Source organism: Bufo bufo, chromosome 9 (genome assembly GCF_905171765.1).
Source record: "Bufo bufo chromosome 9, aBufBuf1.1, whole genome shotgun sequence".
Taxonomy (NCBI): Eukaryota; Metazoa; Chordata; class Amphibia; order Anura; family Bufonidae; genus Bufo; species Bufo bufo.
This window is the reverse complement of record NC_053397.1, coordinates 58,968,931-58,985,161: the sequence shown is the minus strand read 5'-3', so window position 1 is coordinate 58,985,161 and position 16,231 is coordinate 58,968,931.

The following is a 16,231-nucleotide window of genomic DNA, read 5'->3' as shown; positions in this document are numbered from 1 at the left end:
AGGGACCAACAAAGCGAGGCGCCAGCTTGGGAGTGGGCACTCGAAGGTTGAGGTTGCGGGTGGACAACCATACACGGTCTCCGACCTGGTAGGAAGGAGCAGGCGCTCGTCTGCGATCAGCCTGGAGTCTCTGGCGCTGCGCAGAGACCTCAAGGGACTTCTGGATCTGTACCCAAGAAGCACGTAGGACGGAAAGGTGATCCTCCACAGCCGGAATATCCTGGGGAGAGAATACCTCCGGTAACACGGCAGGTTGGAACCCATAATTGGCCATGAAGGGAGACGTCCCAGAGGAAGAGTTCACCGCCGTGTTCCTGGCAAACTCAGCCCAAGGCAGGAGGTCAACCCAATTGTCTTGGTGATCGGAGACATAGCAACGAAGGAATTGCTCCAAGGCCTGATTGGATCGTTCTGCGGCCCCATTGGACTGAGGGTGGTAGGCCGAGGAGAAGGAGAGATGAATCCCCAACTGGGAGCAAAAGGCGCGCCAGAACCTGGACACAAACTGACTCCCCCGATCCGACACAATCTCCTTAGGCAAACCGTGCAACCGGAAGACCTCCCTGGCAAAAATCGTGGCCAACTCTTGTGCAGAGGGTAACTTCTTGAGAGGAACACAGTGGCACATTTTGGAAAACCGATCCACAATCATGAGAATGACCGTATGGCCTCGGGATGCAGGGAGGTCCACAATGAAATCCATCCCCAGGTGTGACCATGGGCGCTCCCCGGTGGCTATGGGTTGCAGAAGGCCCAACGGAAGGTGCCGAGGGGACTTACTCTGGGCACAAACGGAGCATGCCGCTACATATGCGGCGATGTCGGAACGTAGGGAAGGCCACCAGAACAGACGTGAAACAGCCCAGGACAGCTGATTCTTTCCAGGATGCCCCGCGGTCTTGGAGTTATGGTAGGTTCGCAACAACCGAGTGCGCAACTCCTCAGGCACAAAACATCTGCCGTTGGGTCTCCCAGAGGGAGCACCAGATTGAGCCGCCAAAATCTGCTCACCCAGGGGAGAGGTCAGGCTGGTGCGAATGGCGGCCAGGATCTGATTCGGAGGTATGACCGAAGTCGGAATCGACTCCTCCCTGGACAGCTCGGAGTACTGCCGTGATAAGGCATCCGCCCTGATGTTCTTGGAACCGGGTAGGTAGGAGACCACGTAATTAAAACATGACAAGAACAGAGCCCATCTGGCCTGACGTGGTGTCAATCTCTTGGCCTCAGAAAGGTAGGTCAGATTCTTGTGGTCCGTCAGGATGAGAACCGGAACCACCGAACCCTCGAGCAAGTGCCTCCATTCTTTAAGAGCCTGCACGATGGCCAATAACTCCCTGTCACCAATCTGATAGTTGCACTCCGCGGAAGACAGTTTCCGGGAGTAAAACCCACAAGGAAGCAGAGGACCCTCTGGTGTTCTACGCTGAGACAGAAGGGCGCCTACTCCCGTCTCAGACGCGTCCACCTCGAGGACAAAGGGCAACCCAGGGTTGGGATGCGACAGAATCGGAGCCGACACAAAGGCGGACTTTAGGGCCTCAAAAGCTCGGATGGCCTCGAGCGGCCAGACCTGGGAATTACTGCCCTTCCTGGTCAGATCCGTGAGAGGCTTGGCCAGCATGGAAAAGTCCCTGATGAACTTCCGATAATAATTGGCGAAGCCCAAAAAGCGCTGCAGGGAACGAAGACCACTGGGCTGGGGCCACTGTAAGACAGCCGAAACCTTCTCAGGATCCATGGAGAACCCCTCAGCGGAAATGATGTAACCTAAGAAGGTTACCTGGGATCGGTGAAATTCGCATTTCTCAAGCTTACCGAACAGCTTGTTCTCTCGTAACCGTTGCAACACTCGTCTGACATCCAGAATGTGGGCCTCCATGGATTCAGAATATACCAAGATGTCATCCAAATAGACTACCACACACTGCTGCAACAGGTCACGGAAAACATCGTTGATGAATTCCTGAAAGACTGCGGGCGCATTGCACAACCCAAAGGGCATAACCAAGGATTCGTAATGACCGGTCCTGGTGTTAAACGCGGTCTTCCACTCATCGCCCGCCTTGATCCTTACCAGGTTATATGCCGCCCTCAGGTCGAGTTTGGTAAAGACCGTGGCCCCTTTAAGGCGATCGAACAGCTCGGAAATCAAGGGTATCGGGTAAGCGTTCTTGATCGTGATGCGATTGAGACCCCTGTAATCGATGCAAGGCCTCAACTCACCGCCCTTCTTTTTCACAAAGAAAAATCCAGCCCCTGCCGGGGACGAAGACTTGCGAATGTGTCCGCGTGAAAGCGCCTCCCTCACGTACTCCTCCATGGCCTCATTCTCCGCTACCGACAGTGGATAGACTTTGCCACGAGGAGGAACGGCACCAGATTGTAACTCTATGGCACAATCGTATGGGCGGTGCGGAGGTAGGGCAACCGCGCGCACCTTATCGAATACATCCCGGTACTCCTCGTATTCAGGAGGCAACAGAGAGTCCGAGGAAGTACACAGCAACTTGACAGACCCATGGATGCACCTAGCCCCACACTGCGGTGACCACGAGAGGATCTCGACCGATCTCCAATCGAAAGTCGGATTATGCTTCTGGAGCCAGGGGTACCCCAAGACCACCGAGTAGTGTGGAGACGAAATAACCTGGAGGCAGACCGACTCTCTGGGAACGGCACCAATGGCTATCCCCACTGGAAGGGTCTCATGAGTCACGTGTGGCGGCAGAAGGGGTCTGCCGTCTATCGCCTCAAGGGCCAGTGGGGAACCTCGAGCCTGCAGAGGAATGGAATTGGCGGCAGCGAACACACTATCAATGAACAAACCACCAGCACCAGAGTCCACCAACGCCTGGGTCGTCACCGAGCCCCCGACCCAGGAGAGGACAACAGTGATCAGTGGTTTGTCAACACGGGAAACCGGGGACGAGGAGACTCCACCCAAGATCTGCCCCCGACAGGATCTCAGGGTACGAGCGTTTCCCGGACGGTTCGGACATGCCAACCGAAAATGCCCACCGAGACCACAGTACATGCATCGGCCCTCGCGTCTCCGGAGTGCCCTCTCCCCCTCGGACAGGCGAGCAAACCCCAGCTGCATGGGTTCACCCCCAGACAAGTCATCCCCAGGAGGCGTGGGAGGAGAGGGAGGCACGGGTGGGACAGCAAACGTAGGCACCAATCTGTTAGAAGACCTCCGCAGGTTCTCCTTAAAGGAAGGTCTCTCCCTGAGTCTGGTGTCAATCAAAATCAGGAAAGAAATAAGAGACTCGAGCTCAACTGGTAGGTCCTTAGCTGCAACCTCATCCTTCAAGGCATCCGAGAGACCATGAGAGAAAGCAGCGACCAGAGCCTCATTATTCCAGCCCACCTCTGCTGCCAGGGTACGAAACTCAATGGCGTATTCAGCTACGGATCGTGAACCCTGTCTGATGGACATAAGGAGCTTCGCAGCAGAGGCAGCACGAGCCGGCACATCGAATACCTTCCGAAGAGAAGCAACAAAACCGGAAAACTCGGCAACCACCGGATTGTTGTTCTCCCATAAGGGGCTGGCCCAGGCCAAGGCCTTGTCCGAGAGCAGCGAGATCAAGAAGCCCACCTTTGATCTCTCAGTAGGAAAGGCATGTGGCAGCAACTCGAAATAAATGCCCACCTGGTTAAGGAAACCTCGGCACTGAGTTGGCTCTCCCCCAAAGCGCTGTGGAAGAGGGGCAGAACCGGTCATACCCCGAAACACCGCAGGCGCAACAACAGGTGTCGGGGTAGACTCTGGCGCAACAACCGGAGCGGCAGTAGGAGCGAGCCCAGGAGCGACAACCGACCCATCGGCAACGGGAGCGAAATGAGCCGTGCGTTCAAGCAGGGTTTGCAACGCCACAGCGAACCGACCCAACAGGTGATCCTGCTGATCAAGTCTGGCAACCAGCGTGGGTAGCGAGGATGGCCCTGTACCGTCAGAATTCATGGCTTGGTCCTAATGTCACGGAACCATGAACCAGACGTACAACAAGAGATAAGTGAAAATAAGAAGGCTTTATTGAAAATAAAGCTGTAAAGCAAAAGTCCAAACGGATGGTGAAACCGAGCAGAGTCTTTGCGAAGCCAGAGGTCAGGAACCAGAAGGGTAGTCAGACGAAGCCAGGATCAGGAACCAGCAGGGTAGTCAGACGAAGCCAGGATCAGGAACCAGCAGGGTAGTCAGACGAAGCCAGGATCAGGAACCAGCAGGGTAGTCAGACGAAGCCAGGATCAGGAACCAGAAGCAGCAGCAGTCTAGAAGCATGTGAACACAGGAGGACCAAGCAAGGAACTGAAGCCACAGACCTCCTATATATATGAGCTAGGCATCCAGCTCCTCCCAGGGGAAGGAGGAGCCGCAGGGTGGAAGGCTACAAGAAACCCAGAACCCAAGATGGCCGCCAGCACATGTCAAACGAAGGAGAGCAGCAAGCAGGTAAGACCATGACATGAACATCACTCACTTCACAGGGAGGATTTCCTATTGGGATAAAGCTCAAGACACCCAAAAGGAGTCCTCCCTATCCTGGGTCGCCTGTAGGATCTTAGGATGAAGCAGCAGTCTGGGACCCGGTGACTTCTTGCAATTTCCTTTATTGGTATGGAAGCAGGATATAAAATTCAAAGCTCAACGCGTTTCGGGGAAATGAATATCCCCTTCATCAGGAGTAAGTCTAAATAGGACTATCTTTTTCCCTGCAAAACATGCTCTTCTTTAACCCCTTCAACCCCGGGCCTGTTTTCACCTTCCTGCCCAGGCCATTTTTTGCAAATCTGACACGTGTCACTTTATGTGGTGATAACTTTAAAACGCTTTTACTTATACAGGCCATTCTGAGATTGTTTTCTCGTCACATATTGTACTTCATTACAGTGGTAAAAATAAGTAAAAAATAAAAAAAATATTAATTCATAAAAAATACTAAATTTACCCCAAATTTTTAAAAATTAGCAAATTTCCAAATTTCTATTTCTCTACTTTTATAATAGATAGTAATACCTTCAAAAATAGTAATTACTTTACATTCCCTATATGTCTACTTCATGTTTGGATCATTTTGAAAATTGCATTTTATTTTTTGGGGACGTTAGAAGGCTTAGAAGTATGGAAGCAATTCTTGAAATTTTTCGGAAAATTTCCAAAACCTCTTTTTAAGGACCAGTTCAGGTCTGAAGTCACTTTGTGAGGCTTACATAATAGAAACCACCCAAAAATGACCCCATTTTAGAAACTACACTCCTCAAGGTATACAAAACTGATTTTACAAACCTTGTTAACCCTTTAGGTGTTCCACAAGAATTGATGGAAAATGGAGATGGAATTTCAGAACTTCACTTTTTTGGCAGATTTGACATTTTGATCCATTTTTTCCAGTAGCAAAGCAAGGGTTAACAGCTAAATAAAACTCAATATTTATGGCCCTGATTCTGTGTTTTACAGAAACACCCCACATGTGATCGTAAACTACTGTACAGGCACACGGCAGGGCGCAGAAGGAAAGGTGGTATATGGTTCTTGGAAGGCAAATTTAGCTGAACTGGTTTTTAGATGCCATGTCCCATTTGAAGCCCCCCTGATGCACCCCTACAGTAAAAACTCAAAAAAGTGACCACATTTTGGAAACTACAGGATAAGGTGCCAGTTTTATTGGTACTATTTTGTGGTACATATGAATTTTTATTACGTTTTTTGTGATGCAAGGTAACAAAAAAATTGATGTTTTGGCACCGTTTTTATTTTTACAGCATTTACCTGAGGGATTAGTGATTAATCATGTGACTTTTTTTATAGAGCAGATCGTTACACACGTGGCAATACCTAATGTCTACTTTTTATTATTTATTTAAAGCGAACCTTTCACCTGCATTTCACTTAATAAACTATCAAAAGTACCTTATAGATCATCCTCATTGTGTTATCATACAGTCTTGTCCCGCTTTTCTGCCATGTATATGCATGAAAAAATGGCCTTATAAAGTACTCCTCTCCAGCTCCACAAGTCACGGTAGAAGTCAAGGGGGTAGCCCTTCCCTCACTCCAGGCTGTAACTCCCCTGCCCTAACCCCGCCTCTATGCAGTCTAATTGACACCCGGCTCAGTCGCCGGGACGGCGCTTGTACATTCGGCGCATGCGCCGTCGGACTCAAGCGCGATCCTGTAACTGAATCGCGCATGCGCCGTCCCCGATGCCGCGCGCGCGTGAGGAAGAGAAGACAGGCAGGCATCGGGGACGGCGCATGCGCGATTCAGTTACAGGATCGAGCTTGAGTCCAACGGCGAATGCGCCGCCTGTACAAGCGCGATCCCGGCGACTGAGCCGTGTGTCAATTAGACTGCATAGAGGCGGGGTTAGGGCAGGGGAGTTACAGCCTGGAGTGAGGGAAGGGCTACCCCCTTGACTTCTAACGTGACTTGTGGAGCTGGAGAAGAGTACTTTCTAAGGCGATTTTTTTCATGCATATATATGGCAGAAAAGCGGGACAAGACTGTATGATAACACAATGAGGATGATCTATAAGGTACTTTTGATAGTTTATTAAGTGAAATGCAGGTAAAGGTTCGCTTTAAGTTTTACACAAAAATAGCATTTTTGAAACCGAAATAATGATATTTTAGTGTCTCATAGTCTGAGAGCCATAGCTTTTTTATTTTTTAAACCGATTCTCTCAGGTAGGGTCTCATTTTTTGCGGGATGAGGTGACGGTCTGATTGGTACTATTTTGGGGGGCATGCACCTTTTTGATCACTTGCTGTTGCAATTTTTGTGATGTAATGTGACAAAAATGTATTTTTTTTTATACAGTTTTTTTTTTTTTTTTTTTACGGTGTTCACCTGAGTGGTTAGGTCATGTGATATTTTTATAGAGCTGTTTGTTATGGACGTGGCGATACCTAATATGTATACTTTTTATATTTTTTTCCTTTTAGCACAATAACAGCAGTTTTGAAGCAAAAAATAATCATATTTTAGTGTCTCCATAGTCTGAGAGCCATAGCTTTTTAATTTTTTTGACCGATTCTCTTAAGTAGGGTCTCATTTTTTGCGGGATGAGGTGACGGTATGAATGGTACTATTTTGCGGGGCATACGCTTTTTTGATTACTTGCTGTTGCAATTTTTGTGATGTAATGTGACAAAAATGGCTTTTTTTTTTTACATTTTTTTTAATTTTTTTTATGGTGTTCACCTGAGTAGTTAGGTCATGTAATATTTTTATAGAGCTGGTTGTTACAGACGTGCCGATACCTAATATTTATATATTTTTTTATGTATTTCACTTTAGCACAATAATAGCAGTTTTGAAACAAAAAAAAATGTTTTTGGGCGATTGTCTTAGGTAGGGGCTCATTTTTTGTGGGATGAGGTTACAGTTTTATTGATACCATTTTGGTGTTGCACATTTTGTGATGTAAGGTGACAAAAATGTTTTTTTTTTAATTTTTTTATTGTGTTTATCGGACAGGGTGGATCATGTGATATATATATAGAGCCAGTCATTACGGACGCAGCGATACCTAATATGTGTGTTTTTTTTTATTATAAAATAAGGGGAAAGGGGCGTTTTTTTCTTTTTTACTTTATTAATTTTACTACTTTACAAATTTTATTAAAAACACATTTTTTTAAACTTTAACTGCTCCGGTGCCCGCGCGATCACTATGACGTACTATTACGTCAAATTGCGGGAACTCAGTGGTTCCCATGACGTACTAGTACGTCAAAGGTCGGGAAGGGGTTAAACCTTATGGCAGCTGTGGAAAATTACCAGCTTCTTATTCAAAGTCCCAAAAGCCTCTCAGCATACATTAACCTTTTCCACAGATCCTCGCAAATACAGTGCAAATGAACAGGATATATATCGCAACATATAAAATGCAGTTACTCAGTATTAAACAGTGCAAGTTAAACCTTTCAAGTGAAAAAAAGTAAGAAGTTTATAATTTTGCACAGGGGAAATAGGCAAATGTCCAGACTTTAAAGTACCCCTGTTCCAGGGCACTACACAACCAGCACGGAATCTAAGTAGCTTAAGGCTGACATGTCAGCCTGCATTTGTGGGAGGGGCGTAGGCGCTCTTAAAAGGAGGCACGCCCTCTCCTCATGTGCGGGCGTTTTCGGTGCATTCCCGCCTTAACGTCACGCCCCGTACTGCTGTGCTGCTCACCAGGTAAGTTACCGAGGGTCCCGATGCTCGCCGCTCGTTCCTGCTGCAAGGGTAAGTTAGCTACTATCCTCCCGATCCCCCTTCCCGGCGTACGTCTCCCCCTCCACCCGGTTCACCGCTACCCACCTTCCACAACAGGCGGTGCGGCCGGCTCGATACAGGCTTCCAGTGCCGGCCGAGGCAAGCCACGTGTGACGCCGGGCAGCGCCTCCGTTGCCTTGGCAACGAAGCCCGCGTCTCTGTCCAAGCTCCCTCCCTGGGCTCCGGGCGTCACAGCAACCTCCCGCTTGTTGATTCCAGGACCTGTCGTCCGGGGGTGGGTCTGTCCAGACCCAGGGCCGCCGCTTTCCACTCCGTCACAGCTGCCGGCCGGCGGCCGGCAGTTGTCCATTTTCAATAAAGTTCAAAAAAAAAAAAAAAAACAACTTGGTCCCACACTTACAGGTTCATGCAATAAGCCCCATCACAAACTCTTTTCACTCATATATAAAGCCCAAACCTATTGTCATGGTAGTATAGCGCACCGCATGGCCCCCATGTGCCCTCCTCTGTCAGCTCGAGCCGCTGGCCAGTTCAACCCTTCACACCCCACGTCAGCTCCTTCAAACACAAATTTCTGTTAGATCACAGGGACAGGCAAGTTCCCTGGGTTTGAAGGTCAACACATATGGCGCAATCATGGGCTACTACCACCCCTCCGATCCAGGTTCTGCCACCACGGGCGGGTCCGTCCAGACCCGGGGGTGCCGCTCCTCATTCCGGCGCAGCCGCTGGCTGGCGGCCGGCGGCTGTCAATTTTCAAAAAAAAAAAAAAAAGTCTCTCTACGCTGCACACGGGAGCGGCGCAATTCCAATCCACACTCTTCTCAAACACATACAGGAGCAATCCAGCTCATAGCAACTGCTACAGGGTCCCCACGTGCCCTCCTCTGTCATCCGGAGCCACTGTCAGCTGGCGCAGGGAACCTTCCCCGCCCCCTTCCTCCCCGCATTCACTCCCTTGCTTCTGTCCACCTCAAAAAAAAAAAAAGTGTATATATGTGTCTGTGCGTGTGCACGCATGCACGTGTATATATATACATATGTATGTGCATATGAATAGATAAGTTTCTACACTTTCACGCTCCAGAGACAAGTCACCCCACAGGTCATCCCTTCACACAGCACGTTCAGCAAATTCCCGCGACCCTCCACGTCAGGTCCCCACCGCAGGGCATCCGCAGCCCGCCAGAGCATTTTGTTAGATCACAGGGACGTATAGGGATCCCTGGGTCATGGGTCGGTAAATGGCGCAGTCTTTAGACTACTCCGGGCCCTCCCTCCCCCCCCCCCCCCCACACCTGACTGTTGTTGCAGACCCTGGGTTTCGGCCGTGCTAGCCATTTTTCGTCTGCCAAGGGTTTTCAGACAAATTCCGCCCGTGTCGACCACCGCCTGTTCCACTCTGCCACATCTGCGGACGTTTCGGTAAATACTTATTTTCAGTCACCGTTCTGTCACCAGTCACACGGCGGGTTTGCTTCCATGTCATCCCACCATGTTCATTGCCGGGTTTTCTGCATGTTTCACGTATGTCATTTCATGCTTCACATGTCTGTGGCCTGTTCCGTGTCAGGCTTACGCATTATTCTTTACCACTTGTTGCCCATGTCGCCACGGGCTTACGTTTTCCCAGACCATCGGTTGCCAGTTACGCTTCAGGCTCACGTATCATTTGCCGTCAGTGCCGGTTCCAGGGTTACGTTTCTATTATATCATGTCTGTTCCCTGTTACGTTTCAGGCTTGCATTTTTCTTTTCTGTTGCCAGTTACGTTTCTGGCTTACGTTTCTCACCTATCATGTCTGCTGCCTGTTACGTTTCAGGCTTACGTTTTTTTCTTTCTGTTGCCAGTTACGTTTCTGGCCTACGTTTCTTATCTATCATGTCTGCTGCCTGCTACGTCTCAGGCTTACCTCTTTCTTTTCTGTCGCCAGTTACGTTTCTGACTTACGTTTCTAAATGTATCATGTTGCCTGTCACGCTTCAGGCTTACGTTTTTCTTTCATTCTTGTCGCCCGTTACGCTTCAGGCTTACGTATCCACTGTACCACGTCTGTTGCCTGTCACGTTTGTCAGGCTTACGTTTCTCTTATGTTTTTATTCCCCGTTACGCTTCAGGTTTACGTTTTTCATCCATTACCGGTCACAGGCCAGGTTCATGCTGTTAATCACTATTCTTTGTCGCTATCATTTTTTATTCCAGATTCGATCAATATTATTTTCTACAGTACGATCCCAGTTTTGGTGTGCTTTTTCCAAAAAAAAAAGGGTTAGTGTTGCAGACCCTGGGTATTCTGTCGTTAATCTTCATCCAAGGATCCATGCATCCTCACAGAGGTCACAAAATTCCTCACTCTGGGTTCAAACAGGTAGGTACTGGTTTTCGTCCTTCTCACTCCGGTCACACCCAAAGTCTTATTCTCTCCACACAGTCAGCAGCAGCGTTGAAGTTTTAAAAATAAATAAATAAATAAATAAATAAATGGTTCCCCATGTCACGGTTGGGACGCATTGGCGTGTTCCGGTCGGCGTAGTCTCCCCCTCACGTTACCAACTATGTTGCAGTCCCCGGGTGCTGCGCCACTCTGGCCACGCTCGTCAGCCAGGTTGCGCTCATTCGTCCCGTTTGTGCCGACCATCGCTTTCCACTCTCCACATCCACGGACATGTCCGGCAACCGCTTCTTTTTACACCACACATTTGCGGCCTTCCAGGCTACGACGCCATGTCACTTCCATTCCTTTGTCACCCGCGTCAGGGTCACGTCATAGTCACCAGGTTGTCTCCAGTCACGTCTCAGGTCACTTCTTGTTCATGTCACCATGTTTTGTTTCTGTCATACCTGTCCACCACAGGCTGTTGCTGTCACGTGTAGGGCTCATGCATCAGTTGGCGGTCCGGCCAGGCTCTCGCCTCTTGCCTTCCACGGCCCGTTCTGTCCAGGCGTCCGTTCCTTCCCAATCGTCAGCCTGTCACGTGTCAGACTCACGCTTATTACCATTTCCACTTTTGCGCTTCAGGCTCACGTGCACATCTCACCATGTCGGGTGCCTGCCACGGTCCAAGCTCACGTTTGTCAATTCATCTCTGTTGCCTGTTACGCTTCAGGCTTACGTTGTAATTCATCTCAGGTTGCCTGTCACGATTCAGGCTCACGTGTTAGTTTCGTTATCTATTGCCTGTTACGTTCAGGCTCACGTTTCTAAATTCATCTCAGGTTGCCTATTACGCTTCAGGCTTACGTGTTATTTGCATTATCTGTTGCCTGTTACGTTTCAGGCTTACGTTTTAAATTTGTCTAGGTTTGGCTGTTACGCTTCAGACTTACGTTTCATTCAATCATCTGCCGCCTGTTGCGCTTCAGGCTCACGTGTTTTTTATTTTTCAGGTGTTGCCTGTCACGCTTCAGGCTTACGTTCATGTCACGCCGTGTCTACCACCGGCTGCGCATCGATGTACGTTTCCAGTTTCCGTTGCCTCTTTCGTTTAGGGTCCACGTTCGTCACTTCTCATGCCATGGTTATCACGCTCAGGCGTACACAAGTGTCCGGATCACTCAAAGTCTTACGCGGTATCATTTATTTTCTGTTACCTGTCACTTCAGGTTCACACTGTTAAATTACTGTTTCTGTCGCCTGTCATGTTTCAGACTCGATTCGGTAGTCCTTCTCCGGTACGATTTCAGCTGCAGTAGGTCGCATTTCCAACATCGAAGAAGGCCTATCCGTACCAAAACACCCGCACCCAAGCGGCCCTAAGGAGTTGGTCAATTCCGAAGTTGGTCACGAAGCTCAACCAGGAGAGGGTTCCTACCCTGCTTCCACCGTAAAGCAGAGCCAGGCTACTGATGGCTGAACCAGCAGCCCCGGACTTGGAGCAAGTCTCCATGTCCACCCTTCAGGTGTCCCTGGCGCAGCTACATGCCGGGATGTACTCCGTCGCCTCCTTGGTTTCGGACGTCCAGTCCAGCCTCCTGGCCGTCAAGTCCTACTGGGGGCTGCCACCTGTCCAGTCCACTCTAGCCTTGCCAACAACCTCCACCCTAGGGCCCGTTCCCCCAGGTAGAGTTCCGTACGCTACCGAGACTGCTCCCTTGCTTTTCATTCCCTGCCGCAGCCAAACTGCTTGTCATTACTACGAATGTAGGGCCCCTTCATGTAGGTTTCAGGGCTCACCCCCAGCTGATGTGTCCTCAAGATCCAGGCCATCCGGTTCCACAACTATCCTTCAACATCTTCAACAATATTTGGCCGAAGTCCAACTTTCTCCATGTTGGAAGACCCCGAAAGTAGGTCGGTTTTTCCTTTTCAAACGGTTAGGGGGTGTTCAGAAGAGTAGTCCCGCGGCCGTCCCGAGCAGGCTGGCTGTGTCAGGGGATCATTTAGAAGCTTTCCACCTCCCTAGTTGGTCTTTCTTTTGGGCTCCTTTCCAGCACTGTCTAAGGCGGCCATGTACCTTAGTTCTGCGGGTTCTTAGGACACAGCGCATACACCCTCGGTTCAGCCAGGTCCAAGGGTTCAACCGGGGGTCAGCTGGTATGGCACGACGACCATTCCTCCTCACATCTCCTTACTTCCAACCTCACAGGTGGGTCCACCAGGGGAGGTGAAGTCATTCCAGTGCACGCACGCATGGTGCGGGTCCAGGTGCTTAGGAGCTGGCTGGCGGCTCTGGGGGACTCCGCCCTGGCCGCCCATTGCTCCCGTTCCATGCCTCGGCCCTCACGGCCTCGCAGTGCATCTCCCATGTTCGCACTCTGACGGCGGGCTCGGGTTTCAACCCCCAGACCATGTCAGGACACTCCTTACGTTTTGGAGCTGCATCCGCGGTTTCATTGCACACGTCCCCGGCCACGTCATCCGCAAATGAGTCACTGACGCTCCTCAGGTTTCCACGTTACATACCACCTTCAGGCCGAGATATCCCAGGCATTCCACAGTTTGGTATGGTAACTTGGCCAGTTGCATCCAGGTTTTTCTCTCCCTACTCATATGTATTTTTGCCCCCTTTTAGGCTTACCCGCGGCATGGCTAAGGGCACCTCTCCAGCCATATTAGTTTAGGCAGGTCGGTTTCCTCCCTCAGGTCTCGGCACGTTCGGGGCACTAGCTCTCCGCCGTAGCCATGACCACAAGTAGCTTAAGGCTGACATGTCAGCCTGCATTTGTGGGAGGGGCGTAGGTGCTCTTAAAAGGAGGCACGCCCTCTCCTCATGTGCGGGCGTTTTCGGTGCCCCACCCTCCCTCCCCTTTTCTTTCCATTCTCCTCAGGGTATGCCCCCTTTTAGGCTTACCCGCGGCATGGCTAAGGGCACCTCTCCAGCCATATTAGTTTAGGCAGGTCGGTTTCCTCCCTCAGGTCTCGGCACGTTCGGGGCACTAGCTCTCCGCCGTAGCCATGACCACAAATGTCCTTTAATCTGATTGTGAATTGTCTCTCTAAACACTATTCCGTTGTCAGGGACATCCAAAGCAATGTAAATCAGTATATATTCTGTTTAGGATACAGTTCAACAGTTCTTTATAGTTGATGACATAGACTGAATTGTAATCCAGTGCTTGTGCTGAAGTTATACAGCTTCTCTTTTACAATTCACATCCCTGGTTCTGAGGCTGGCATAAAGTTTATGCTCTGTTCGGTACTGTGTGACGATCTTGCAGACATAGATTTTTCTGTTAGAATTCAGCAGCACATACTTGGGGTCAGCTTTTCCCACCTAGGTCTGCAGAAACTTCTGTTTCTATCATCTCTCAGTCCAGGAACTCTGATGCACACTCCTCAAAGTTCCCCAACTGCCTCCTGAACTTTGGTGTTACCTTTCTCTTGCTGACACACAGCACCTAGACACTTTGCCAGGATCTCTGCAGGGGAGTGCAGCTTCTCTAGGTGTTACATGCCCATGCTGTACTTGAACTCAAGGCAGCTTGGTTCTAACATTACGACTGCACTACAGCTCCATCCTACAAAGGGAGGGTTAAAGGGCCAAAGGAATTAAACACTGAAGACTGATTCAGGCCCTGGTTCAAGAGTTCAGCTTGCCCCCTCCCCCCACCTTCAGGGCTTTGTGGCAATGGAGCAGGGGTGCACCTAGCCTTTCTGCTGCCTGAGATTTTAAATAGCATCCCCCCCCCCCTCATTGCTAAAACACTTGGAAAACATTACATAAAGAACTACAAAACATACAGGGTAATACAGGACTTCATACCTCTTACATCCAGTGACATTTCCTCTGATGTAGACATTCTCTTTCTTCATCATCTCCTTTCAGACAAGACCAACTTGATGATTTCTTTCAGTCATCTATTGTCTCTACAGAGTTTGACAAACAGACATCTTAGTTTCCTACTTTTGCATTATCCTCCCACCATCTCAATACCCCATCCTGCCACCCCCAATACTGTGCCCACTGTAGTCCCCAATACTATACTGCAAAAACAGTCCCCCTGAAAATACTAGTACCACACAGATAGTGCCCCCTTCAATAATTTTCCCTAAAAAATAATTGTGCCAAGCAAATAGTGTCCCTGACACTATGGCCTCATGCACATGACCGTTGTTGTGTTCCGTTCCGCAAAATGGGGTTCCGTTGTTCCGTGATCCGTTTCCGTTTTTGTTTCCGTGTGTCTTCCTTTATTTTTGGAGGATCACCAGACATGAAGGAAAGTAAAAAAAAGTCTAAGTCAAGTTTGCCATGCAAATGATAGGAAAAAAACGGACGCGGATGACAATCTTGTGTGCCTCCACGTTTTTTCAAGGTCCCATTGACTTGAATGGGTCCGCAAACCGTTTTCCGTGAAAAAAATAGGACAGGTTATATTTATGACGGACTGGAACCACGGATCACCGACGTGGATGACAAACGGTGCATTAGCCGAGTTTTCAACGGACCCATTGAAAGTCAATGGGTCCGCAGAAAATCACGAAAAACGGAACGGACACGGAATAAAACAACGGTCGTGTGCATGAGGCTTAATAGTGCCATAAACATAGTGCCCCCCAAAAAAATTTGTACTAAGTTGATACTGTGCCAGGGTGCCCCTCACAGTATGAGTGCTCCTTAAAGTCCCACCAATAGTAAAACAAATATCTACCAGAGTGCCCCCAATAGAAATAATGCCCCCATTGTGTCCATACTAGTAGTCATGTTCCCCATAATCCCCTCGTAGTAATAATTTTCCTTATAATGTGTGCCAGTATAAAAATGTCCCCTAATATCTGCCAGTACAAAAATGCCCCCTCCTAATGTGTGCCAGTACAGAAATACCCCCTTATAATGTTCCAGTACAAAAATACCCCTTATAATGTGTGCCAATACAAAACATACCACCTTATAATGTGCACCAGCACAAAAAAATAACCGTATAATGTGTGCCAATGCAAAAATACCCTCTTATAATGTGTGCCAGTACAAAAATTCCCCTTTATAATGTGTACCAGTATAAAAAAAAAATGCCCCGTTAAAATGCATGCCAGTGCAAAAATACCCCCTTATAATGCATGGCATTGCAAAAAATGTCCCCTTAAAATGTTTCACAGTACAAAAAAATGCCTCCTTCTGTATGCCAGGACAAAAAATCCCCCCTTCTGTGTGCCACTACAAACAATACCCCATCTAAGTGCCCCCAGTAGAGCCAATTTCCCCATAGTGTTCCCCATAATGTGTGCCAATACAAAAATATCCCCTTATTTAGTTTTGCCAGTAGAAACAATGCCCCAATAGTGCTCCTCTCCGATCCCCCATAGTGACCCAACACCATGGTGCCCAATAAAAAATAATACATTCAAATACTGGCAATGTGGCTGTCAGCAAAGCGATGCAGGCTTCTTCTGGTCTGTGTCCGGAGCTGTTCGCTGCTTGACACAAGCAGTGTCATGATGTAATCTGACTTTGCCGGTCTCTGAAAGGCTTCAGTCCTGAAGCCTATCAGAGGGAACTACAGGGCAGGAAGACATTGCCCCAGTGCTCCACCGCAGCATTTAACTGTATCGCCGTCCTGAGAAT